Source organism: Petaurus breviceps, unplaced genomic scaffold (genome assembly GCF_028583685.1).
Source record: "Petaurus breviceps papuanus isolate PSGF00001 unplaced genomic scaffold, PetGlider_PUasm1.0 99, whole genome shotgun sequence".
NCBI lineage: Eukaryota > Metazoa > Chordata > Mammalia > Diprotodontia > Petauridae > Petaurus > Petaurus breviceps.
The window spans coordinates 579,459-591,999 of record NW_027187465.1 but is presented as its reverse complement, the minus strand read 5'-3'; the positions used below and the strand labels follow the sequence as shown (position 1 = coordinate 591,999).

General features: G+C 44.6%; 1 long non-coding RNA gene across 1 annotated transcript in view; it reads left to right on the top strand.

Moving 5' to 3' along the window:
- LOC138156474 (uncharacterized) overlaps positions 1–12,541 on the top strand; it is a 34,914-nt gene that overhangs the window by 16,738 nt on the left and 5,635 nt on the right. Inside the window, exon 2 of the long non-coding RNA XR_011167158.1 lies at positions 10,920–10,991. This is a non-coding gene — a long non-coding RNA (uncharacterized lncRNA). The remainder of the gene's footprint in view (positions 1–10,919; positions 10,992–12,541) is intronic.

The window sequence follows — 12,541 nt, the reverse complement described above, 5'->3', positions numbered from 1 at the left end:
TCCTTTCTTCTTTCTTCCTTCTTCTTTCCTTCCTTCCTTCCTTCCTTCCTTTCTTCTTACCTTCCTTTTTTCTTTCCTTCCTTCCTTCCTATCTCCCTTCCTTCCTTTCTTCTTTCCTTCCTTCCTTTCTTCTTACCTTCCTTCCTTTCTTCTTTCCTTCCTTCCTTCCTTCTTTCCCACCTTCCCTCCCCCCAGCTTCCTTTCTTCCATACTTTCTTCCTTTCATTTCCCATTTTTTATTCTTCCTTCCTCCCCTCCTTTGTTCCTTTTCTCCTTCTTTCCTCTCTTAAGTTCATCATAGGCAACCCACCAACATGATAGATATTTAATGAATGGTACTGGTCAGTGTAGAGCACTTTTTTCTCCATTTTCAGCTCTTATCATCCACACGATTTCTCAGGCAAAGCTAGAGCTAGTCTCTAGAGTTATTTACTTTCAGTGACATCTCCTTTCAAGGGCCATGGAGATCCTAAAATTTAAAGCTAGAACATAGTCCAATTTCCTCAATTTGTGGAGAAGGAAAATGGGACTTTTCCAAGATTCCAAAAGTCCCAAGTACCCAAGACTGGATTCCAACCCAGTTCCCCTAATTCCACATCCAGAATTTTTCCCACAACACCAGAAGATGAGGAGGAAATCTTCAAAGTCCTCTCCCAATCTCCAGATGCCCCTGTTCCTCTGATGTCTCTTTCTCCATTCTCCACCAATGCCAGCACTCTGCATCATCAAGCATCTCCTCCAGCCCACGTCATTTCTTCTCATTCACTTATTTATTTAACAAGGATTAATTTAGCATTTTTAATGGTAGGCTCAGAAAATAAAAAAGAGGATTTTTTTTTTTAAAAAAAGGTCCTGCCTTCAAGCAGCTTATGTCCTATAAGTTAAAGAGAAACACAATACATCTAATTTGAGGAGAGAGACACTGATAATTAGGGAAAGTCTTCCTGGAAGAGGTAGGATCTTAGATGGGCCATGAAGAAAGATAGACTTCTAATTAGTAGAAGTGAGGAGAGAACACATTTTAGCTGGTAGACAGCCTAGGAAAGGCCCCGGAAGGGAGAGTATTTTGGGAATAGTGTGATATTATAAGGGAATATTCTGTATTTGAGATATTGAGTGGGTCATTTTGATTGGAATTTAGAGCTCAAGAAGGGAAACTTCTTGTGCAATAAATATCAAAAGGTAGGCTAGGACCAGACTGGGGTGGACTTTAAGTGTCAAGCTAAAGGGTTTTTCTCCTAGAAGACAGAAGCTTCCTGAGGAAGGAGCCTGTTTCAGGAAGATTATTTTGGCAGCTGTGGACAGATCAGAAAGGAGAAAGACTGGACTATTGTGATAGTCCAAGATGGGGGCCAGAACAAGAGCTTGGGGAAACAAGATGGGGAAAAGATTCTAGGTTCCATGATATTTCTTCCCCCAGTCAAAAAACATGTAGCCCCTGCAAACTGCAACATATACTATAATACCACGTATCATGTGAACACACAATACGCCTGCTTGCTGAACGTGGTAGGCTCATCCATAACACACCCACGTGGGGTGAACTTCACACACTGTCATCTGCTTGGCATCATGCCAAGAAGGTGCCCTGTGCCAGGTAGGGAGAGTAGAAGAGTGAGCTGTGCAGCTGACATCCTTACTCATGACCCCTCGGGGCAGCAGGCATTAAATCAGTGGCATTTCTGCTGTGGGCAGCTACCATTTCTGGGTGTTCTATTTTGTCTTTCTCATAGTGGGCATTTATATGGTACTTGAAGGTTTGCAAAACACTTTACACATATCATCTCATTTAATCCTCTCAACCACCCTGGGAGGTACAAATGCTATTTTTGTACACACATGCACCCCATTTAACAGATGAGACAACTGAGAGATAAAGTGACTTGACCAGGATCACCCCCCTAGTAAGTATCAGAGGGATGTCTTCCTGACTCTACATCTAGTGCCCTATGCATTGTGCCACCTGGATGCTTCCACCATCAGTTCAACTCAATAAACATTTATTAGACACCTATGATATTTCAGGCACTACTATGCCAGGTGCTGAGGATACAAAAATGAAACAGTTCCTGCCCTCATGGAGTTTATATTCTACTGGTAAGAAACAATATGCATGCAGATGATTAGGTATAAAATATATATTATGTTATATATAAATTATACATATATAATATTAAATAAGTGTAAAGTAATTTGGGGGCAGTTAGGGCACTGGGCCTAGAGTCAGGAAGACCTGAGTTCAAATCCAGCCTCAGAAACTTACTAGCTTGGTGGCTGAGCAAGTCACTTCACCCTGTTTGCCTCAATTTTTCTCATCTGGAAAATGAGATGGAGAAGAAAATGGCAAACCACTCCAGTGTCTCTGTCAAGAAAACCCCAGGGATGGCTAGGTGGCTCAGTGAGTAAAGCACCCACTGCGCTGGCCCTGGAGTTGGGAGGACCTGAGTTCGGTTCCAGCCTCAGACACTTAACACCCACACAAAAAAAACTAGCCATGTAACCTTGAGCAAGTTACTTAACCCCAGTTGCCCTCCAAAAGGCCAAAAAAAAAAAAACCAAATGGGATCACAAAGAATCAGACATGACTGAGCTCTGAAGGGAGCTTAAGGGCCAGAAAAACATATAACAATTATTGCAGAATTATACAAAAGTAGGACGGGCTGCCTCTGGTGCTCATGGGGGCCCTGGGTCCTGTAGGGCTTCAGGTATAGGCTGAATGAGGCCTTGGGGAATTCTAGGGATTCTCTGATTCCTGACTTTGGACAGGGGATTTAACTCCCCCAAGCTGAGGCTTGCTCCACTTTGAAAGGAGGTGCTGAAGACTCCTTTCCCTCCCACATCACGGGATTGTGGGAGGAAGGGGCACCCTAGCTGACCTACTACTTTTATCGCTGGTGTCTGTGGCCCCTACCCTTCCAGCAAAGGCTGGCTAGAATGTGGGAGAGCTTATCTCATTTCCTCCAGGCATGGGGATGGCTCTAGGGCCCGCCAATGTCCTTGGCCTTCACTTCATCTCTTCTGAATCCTGGGTTCAGGCCACTTCCCAGAGGGATCGGCTGCCTGGATGCCACCTGGAGCCTTTCCTTATCCAATGTTCCAGTTCCGTTGGTCATCTGACTGCCATCCCTGTGGGCAGACAGTGGCCTCGGGAGGGCCCCAGATGCTTTCCAGAACTCTTCTTTGGCCTGGAAACCCTGCCCCCCCACATTTTTTTAATGAATTTATAAGCTTTGACTTTCCTTCTGTAATAGAAATAGGAATGGCTAATCAATAATAACAATAATATATCTATTTGTTAGTAAATATAAATATATAAATATTTATATCTATTTGTATAGATATGAATATATAAATATTTATATTAATAAATAGAAATATTTATATTTAGCTTTATATTATTTATATTTGTTTATATAAATATTTATAAAATTTATATAGCACATTAAAGGTTGCAAAATGCTTACATCTATAATCTCATTTGATCCTGACAACTACCCAAGTAGGTCCTATTAGGATCTCTATTTTACAGATGAAGAAACTGAGGCAAACAGGGTTAAATGACTTGCCAAGGGTCACACAGCTAGTAAGTGTCTGAGGCAGGATTTGAACTCAGGCCTTCCATGCTTCAGCTGCCTTCTTCCCCCTTTTCTCATTGCTGAATTGCTTCTGGAGCCTCCATTTTAGGATGGACCCACATCTGGGCTTCCCTTCCTGTTGTGGTGTATTCCCTGCTCTGCTCCCCTTATGGCCCTCTTCAGCTCCCCTTAGGTCTTGTCTTCCCCCATTAGAATGCCATTTCCTTTTCTTTTTGTTTCTGTTTGTAGCCCAGCACTTAGCACAATGCTTGGCATACAGTGAGCACTTAAATGCTTGTCAGCTTCCTGACTGCCTGTCAGGCATTCTGGCTGCTATGCCAGCCCGGCATCTTCCGGGTACTATCGTGCTTGATCCTCACAAAAGCCCTGGGAGGTAGACGCCTTCTCTCAATTCCTCTCCTAATCCTCCAGAGTCTTCATACATACCTAGGAGACACCCTTTGCAGGTGAGCCCCCCCCCCAAGCCTGTGCTTGCTCTGCCAGGTCAAATGCCTTTTTTTCTTTTTGAGGGCAATTGGGGTTAAGTGACTTGCCCAAGGTCACACGGCTATTTTTTGTGTTAAGTGTCTGAGGCCGGATCTGAACCCAGGTCCTCCTGACTCCAGGGCTGGTGCTGCACAACGGGTCAAATGCCTTTTTGTAACCAGCAGCAAACCCAGCAGGATTTTGCTTTCCCTCCTTTTCTCAGGCAACAATGTGACCAGGACGCTGCTGCAGATGGCATCCAGCCCTGTCCAGCTTCAGCTCACACACCCTCCAGGCCTTTCCACCTCCGGCTCTGGACCCAGGCATCATATCAGGGGGGCCCTGGCTTCTCAAAGTGCATGACAGCTGACAACTGTATGCATCAACTCCCATCTCTGTGATGCCTCAGACCAAAACCCTTCCATGGGTGCCTCCCCAGTTAGACCATAAGCTCCCTGAGGGCAAAGATGTCTTTCGGTTTAACTCTGTATCCCCAGCACTTGGCCTGGTCCATAGTAAGCACTTCAGAAGTGCTTTTCTACTCATTCATCCAATCACACGTTTATTTCACTCACTCATTCATGTGGTAGACTTCAGAACCTGCCTTTCTCATGCCTTCCGTGGGCACATAAATCAGAGATCATGAATGGGATCATGAACCTAGGAGGGACCTCAGAGGCCTTCTGGTCCAATCCCTTCATTTTACAGATGAAGGAACTGATGTACAGGGAGATCTCCCAGTAAATACTTCCAGTTTGACCAAGCAAAACAATTCTTCTTCCCAATGAAAGCCCATCCGATATTTAAATAATCAAATTTGACAAATACCTATGAAGAATGTACCCAGCACAGCTAAGGGATACAAATGGAAAAAAATCAGATTCTTTCCCCTCTCCCCTCCTTTTCTGTGAATCCACTGAGCAGGAGGAGCTGTGGTCTTTCTGAGCTATTCCCTTTGTCTGTTCCCCCACCCCACCCCACCCCACCTCCAGACTTGCCTAGACAGTGGTGCCATCATCCTCAAAGCTAAAGAACATAATGAGGAGGGAGATAACTAGTCAGCTACTTTGGCAAGAGAGTCAGGATAGAGAAGAAACAAGAGATTTTGAGATTTGGGTTAGCAGGAGGGGGGACACCCAGTTCCTGGAGGGAAGAAATTTTGATCCTAGCTTGACCAGGATCTCTGGGCCAGACTTTGGAGGACAGGACAAAAGCTTCCAACCATTCTTCTCCCATATATCCGGCTAACTTTATATAACAGATGGGCAGAGTGTTTGACTGAGGCAGTTACCAGAGTGAAAGAGGCTGGGAGTTTAATTCCGGGAGAACCCTGTGCCTTGCAGAGGCTTCTGAGCATGTGTGGACACTCTGTGCCTGGTTCTAGACTTTAATTGACTGAAGTTGAACTGAAGCTGATGGCATCTTCAGAAAAAACAGTCAGCCTCTTCCTTTCTCCTTCCTTGATGGGCTCTAGAACAGACAGTTACTATGGGGGAGAGGCCTCCACCTAGTCTTTCCAAGGCCTAAGTGTGTCCCCTTAAAAAGAGATCTCTATCCTTTGTTTTCTGGTGTCCTTTTGGTTTGGGTAGAGGAATGGGGGACTGTGACCTTGCAAGTGTCTAAGGTCACAAGGTTGTAACAGAGCTGTCCAGGAAACTGGGAGTGGAGTTCATTCTGGTTTTTTTAGCCAGCCTAGTGTTGATTCCCAAAGGAATGAGGCATGACCAGTACTAAATAGAAACTGCTAATTATGAACTCATTCTCACCAGACTAAGGTGGTGCAAGGGAAAATGCACCACCCACCCTAGGCATTGAGAAGAAATGTTTGTATTTTTTTTTTAGAAGTAAACACCACTTTGTAAAAGCTAATTGTTATTGAGAGCCCTGGGTGCTGGCCATTGGCAGTTAACAGTGGAAGGCACACAGCCCACTGGGAATCAAGCTAATAGCATTGGAGAAGATGCCCCCACTCCTTAGGGACTGCCAAGGACCCTGAAGCCTTGACGTAGCCAAGTTGACTCTGGGACAGTGAGGCCAGAGCATACTTGAATTATCCTCACCAACCTCAATCCCAATTATGCCAGCCACCAAGGGAGAGGCTGTGGGAAGGGGGAAAAATGCTAATCTTGATAGAGAACAAAAAATACCACGGAATTTTTTTTACATGTGCTGGACATGCTCCCTTTCAGCTAAGAAGTATTTCATGGCCCAAAGGCTCCCCCAAAGACTCTAAGCTCACACAGATTGGGTCTGACCCTAGAGCTGATCCCTCGAGGTCAGTTTTTTGCTTTAACCCTGGGATCCCCCATGAAGTTAACCCAGAAAAAAATAGTTTATCTGAATCTTAGGTATTGCTCACATCTACGTTTTCCCATATGTGCATAATGGGATTTCCAACACCTTCATGGTAAAGTATGGATATTGGGGATGGGAGATCATTGATTTCATTCTCCAGAGAATGTAAAAGATCCCAAGGACTCAGGAATCCATGAACAAATACAAACACTGAAAGCCCATCACTCCCCTCTGCACCAAGGACACAGAACCCAAGGCTACTTCCAGGGAAGGTTACTGCCGTTTTGGTGAGCCCCCTTTCTCACACAATTCTAGTCTTCCCCGGACAGTTCAGTTGTTCAGTCATTCCAGTCTTGTGCAGCTCTTCGAGACCCCATTTGGGGTTTTCTTGGCAAAGCAACTGGAATGGTTTGCCATTTCCTTCTCCAGCTCATTTTACAGATGAGGAAACTGAGGCAAAGAAGGTTTAAATGACTTTCCCACGGCCACACAGTAAGTGTCTAAAGCTGGATTTGAACTCAGGTCTGCCCGACTCTAAACTCGTTGCTCTACCCATTGCATCACCCAACACCAGCCAAGTACCGTCTGCTGGTTTAGACTCCCCTCAGAAGGTGGACCTATTCTGGAGCTCACTGAACAAGCAGACTTCTCTTTTTTTTTTTTCCAATTATTTTTCAATTAAAAAGCATTCCTTTCGGGGGCAGCTAGGTGGCTCAGTGAGTAGAGCACCGGCTCTGGAGTCAGGAGGACCTTAGTTCAAATCCAACCTCAGACACTTAACACAAAAACTAGCCGTGTGACCTTGGGCAAGTCACTTAACCTCAATTGCCCTCCAAAAAGCAAAAAAAAGAAAAAGCTTTCATTTTTCCCTCTCCCCTTCCCCAAACTACTGGACTAAAGTTCCAAGGTCCCTCTTGAAGATCGCGGCATTAACTCCAAACCCCAGCCTAGATTCAAAGGATCCCCTGCACAAACCTTGGCTGTGCTCTCCCGCAGAGAGACGCAGAGCTCGGAGAGCTGGACAGCGGGCACCAAACTAGGGCTTGCCGGACCTCGGTGTCCCTTCTGCAGAGTAGTTACGAAGTTGAGTGTGGGGGCCAAGGCCGGGCGTGCGTGGCCGCGGAGTCTCTCTGCAGCTTGGCCCCCGAGGGCTGCAGGGTCTGTCACGGGCCTTCAGAAGACGCCTCTGGCTCCAGGCTCCCGTTACCAAAGGCGCAGACCCAGAGTTTGGGAAGGTCGTGGTGCATGTTCTGGCCCTTATGGCCGTTGGGCTTCATAGTCGAGAGGACCGTGATCCCCGCACTAACAAGTGCATCGGGGCTATAGGACCTCGGCTAAGCCTTAACAAAGCCCTGAAAAATCCACGCTGAGAGGCTGTGACTTGCCTGCAGATTCACAAGTGACTGACGGAAGATTTGAACTCAGTTCTCCCCACCAACTCCGGATCCCGAGCTCTCTGCACGGCGGCCACCTTACAGTAAAGTAAGGACAATCACTGCGCAGGGCCCTGGGGCCCAAAGGAGCTGATGAATGGGAAAGACTGCCCTAAACAAATGTAGGGAGGGATGGCTGCTACATACCGAGAGCCATTTTTAAATCTCCAGAACGTCGCAGGGCATACTCTCCAGGCTTGTTTGCTGCTTCTACCTATGTGCCCTCTGTGGATTCCCTCTCCCACTCCGTGGGTGCCATCTCTGGGAGCTTGTACCCCTCTCTGAGGGAGCTTGTTGGCGGAGGTGGAGGGGAGTTTCCCATTCCCAGCTGCCTCGAGGAGGTGTCCAAGACCAGATCCCAAAGGCAAAGAAAGGGAGCTCTCTCCATCCTGTCACCGGATTTCCCTCACCAAAGCAAGCTAGAAGCCACTGAGACCCCGAAGTGATCATTGATGCTGATGGTTGCTGACTATGTAGAGGGTAGAGGAGAAGGCACTCTGCCAGGCTGTCTCTGGATCACCACCAACAGCAATGCACATAGCAGAGAAGAAAGAGAGCCATCTTTGCCCCAGCTTTGCCTTCTTGGCTATTTGAATTCAAACCTATCCTGCCAATACCAGTCTTCCTGATCTTTCATAAGTATAAGTAATCGTTTGAAGGTGGAGCAGTGCCTATATAGAGCAATGGGCCTGGAATCAGGAAGTCTCACCTTCTAGAGTTTAAACCCAACCTCAGACACTTCCTAGCTGTGTGACGCTGGGCAAGCCACTTCACCCTGTTGGCCTCGGTTTCCTCATCTGTCAAATGAGCTGGAGAAGGAAATGGCAAAGCCTTCCAGAGTCTTTGCCAAGAAGACCCCAAATGAGGTCACAGAGAGTCAGACGTGACTGAATAACAACAAAAACCCAGTGAGAAATGTCAGCTTAACTATCATTTCTGTCAGTTCTTTCAGTAACCAGGGGTGCAGTTCATCTAGATATTGTAGGGTGTGTGGGGGTGTCCCTGTGTGGATTATCTACATGCAGCCTTTGGGGAGGTATAAGCACACATCTCTGGAATCTTAGACATTTCTTTCCAAAAATAACGTTGATCCCTTCCTGGAGTGGAACAGGAGAAGGGGCCACAAGGCTGCTCACATTGTTCTCCTTTGAGAGAGGGGGTACTGGACTAGGATTATATTTATCTCCTCCAGCCCCATGCCAATAATGCTGCTTTAGGGGAATGATTCTTTTTTTTAGGTTCAAGCGACTTTCCTGCTTACTATTCCTTTTTTTTTTTTTTTGAGGGGGGAAGGCAGGGCAATTGGGGCTAAGTGACTTGCCCAAGGTCACATGGCTAGTAAGTGTTAAGTGTCTGAGGCTGGATTTGAACTCATGTCTTCGTGTCTCCAGGGCTGGTGCTCTGTTCACTGTCACCTAGCCACCCCCCTGCTCAGTATTCCTTAAACAAGAAGGGGTACCCAAATTTATCTCTGCAGACTTGACTCCTTATCCAATGCTAGTTTTATAAAAGACCATCACAAATTGTGTATAGAGAGTAAACCCATTCATCCACACAGGTAACAAACAGAAATGAGAGAAGTTATATAAATCAGATGATGCCAGAAAATATAGAGTGAAGGAGCTTTCCTGCTGGGAATGAAAAAGCTAAGATCAACCAAGAGAGAACAGCCTCAGTCTCCCCCAAGGGTAAATTCTCCAAAGTCTCTAGGGGCATGTTGGGGACATTTTCACTGGCTGTCCAGTCTGCCTAAATTCTCTCTCCCTCATCTCAGCTTCCCAGCTTTCTTCAAGTCATCTAAGATCCCACTTCCTACAGAGAGAATTTCCTGTTCTCCTTTAATTCTAGGGCCTTCCCTCTGTTGGTTATTTCCAATTTATCTTGTCCATGATGTGTTTGTCCGTAGCTCTTTGCATGTTATCTCCCACATTAGCTCCTGGAAAGGAGGGATTATCCTTTGCCTTTCTTGGTGTCCCCTGAACTTAGCACAGTAAATGGTACACACATAGTAGATGCTTCACAGATGTTTCTCAACTGCCTGCCTTCCAAAATCTGGCCTCTCTTCTCTGGTCTCTCCCTGAAGACGATCTGGAACCTCATGTGCCCTCTCTCAAAGCAGGAACAAAAAAAGAAGGGTTCTCCTCCCCAAACCTCTGTCACCCACTCTCCCTGGTAAAGCATTGTCTGCAGCAGGTCCAGATTAGTGGGCCCTTTTCACCTCATTTGAATTCACACTGCATATTTTACATAATTTTAATTCTCTGTAGTGTGAATTCAAATTCATGCAACCACTTCAGGTGATTTTATTCTATTAATAAGGACCTAGCTTTGCTCTTGAAGGTTTTACAGATTTAGCCTCAAAAGAGACTCTTAATCACCCAAAAACAGAGGCTCTAGTATTTCCCCATTTTACAGATGAAGGAACAGAGGTGGAGAGAGTTAAAATGACTTGCCCTCGGTAACTTGACTAGTATCTGAGGCAGGATTTGAATTCAGGTCTTGCTCTCTGCTAGTCCAGCATCCTATCTACCCTTCTCTGGGTCACAGAGTCAGTCAGTATGTATTGGAGGCTGGTTTTGAACTCAGATTACACACTACATTACCTCTCTTACCCAAAGTTTATTCTAGCAAAATCTTCAAACAGAGTTTATTGTCTAGTTTTCCTCAAATATAGGTAACAGGGCCCTGACCTCCCATACAAATGCTCAGGGTAGCAAATTCATATTGGGTAAAGGACATCCTATATTTGTGAGTATGGGTTAGAGAGTGGTCCTGAAGGAGGACTTCATCCAGGATATATTTGCGATGTTGTATGATTTGCAGGAACCTGTACTGGAGATATTCACCACCCAAGATCTCCTTCTGGAACAGCCTAATTTTTCAGGGATCCTCCTAGAGAACAATTAGTTTCAGGCTGTTAATTGTATAATTCATTTTCTGGTGTGTTTCTTTCATAAGTCAGACAAGTTACTTTGGGATAAGGTTCTGATAGCTATTATATTATTGTGCCCATTATGAAAATAGGGCTGATGTGAACAACAATTACATTTTAGATGCAGTCACTACCATTCGAGTCATGCTCAAGTCCAGATATTACCCTCATGGTATATCATTCATGGTCCTCTTCCAGAGTGAAGGATGGACAACGACCTGAACATTTATGCACGCGGTCTCTACACAGAGAGATGGACTTCCGGAAAAGGTATTGTGAGGTCAGCCTTTGTCACCAGTGCCTAGAATGCATTGTGAGAATTTATCCACATTATCTTTTTAAAATTTTACTTTTGAGCAGAGATAGAATGTTTGTCTTACTGTGACATGAGTTCAAACAACTTGTCTGAGAATCATTAGGAACTACAGGTCCATATGATATGGTTTACCAGCTGGTCCAGATGCCCCAAATATTTTTCCCTGTCAAGGCAAATAATATTTTTGTTTCCACAACCTAACTGATTGTTCCTTTTGGGGGAGCCCCTTACCTCCTTAGGACTTTTCTGAGTTTGTTTGATTGGATCGGATTACCTGAAAGGGTGTGAGTTTGGACCTCCACAGTGCAGCGTGTACTGGTGAGAACTAATGAATTATAGTTTTTACGAGTTTGGGTCCACAGAGTATCTTCTTTAACTTGGAGGTGGCTCCCCCTCAGGAGACCTAAACTGTGAGTACAAATTAGGGAATATTCCACAGTGGGTACTATGCTTAATTTAAGAATCATTGGAAGAAAAAAAACAGAGGCCAGGAATTTGAGGGGAAAAGCCCTTGCAAAGGGCACTGAAAAAACTAAGTTATCTGGGGGAATAAAAGAGAAAGGAGTGAAGAATGAGAAGTAATGGATCACCAGTCCTTTCCATTTGAGCCCTCCTACATGTGTTGACTCCCCCAATTAGAACAAGAGAGCTTCTTGAGAGAAAGGATTGTCTCAATTTTCTATTTTTATCTCTGGGAAACACTTACTAAATTATTTTTCACTCATTCAAACAAGAATGCTCAATCCTACCATGATTGTTTGAAACAGGATTAGAAGTGTTAACCGTATTGGGGAAGTTAAATAAAAATCTGGACCTGAAGTCAGGAAGACTCATCTTCCTGAGTTCAAATCTGACCTCAAACATTTAATAGCTGTGTAAGCCACTTAACCCTGTTGGCCTCAGTTTCCTCATCTGTCAAATAAGCTGGAGAAGGAAATGGTCAAGCCACTCCAGTATGTTTGCCAAGAAAACCCCAAGTGGGATCACGAAGAGTCAGACAAGACCGAAAAATGACGAAACAGCAAGTGCTAACTACAGTTTTTAAAACAATTTAAGGAAATATACATTGGTAAAGCAGAGACAGAATCATCTTTATTAAAATACATCTTTATGTAATGGCTTACTTAGAAATCCTTAGAGAATCAACAGCAAAAAGATAATCAAGTCAGGAAACCTTTTTCATTTCTCCTTAATTTTAGTGCCTTCCCTCCTAGTCTATCCTGTCTGTGTGTTGTTTGAACATAGTTATTTGCATGTTGTCTCCCCCAGTGTAGACTGGGAGCTCCTTCTCTTTGTTATCTCCACTACTTAGCATTGTGCTTGGAACACAATAAGAGTTTAATAAATTCTAATCGACTGACTGACTCAGAAAGAAGTAGGATTTAAAATAAATCTACTAATCTATCAGAGTTTCTGTATTTTGTTAGCAAAAAAAAAGAAGAAGAAAAAAGTAGAAAGAGAAATACTATTTAAAATAACTACAAAATTTATAAATTCTCTGGGA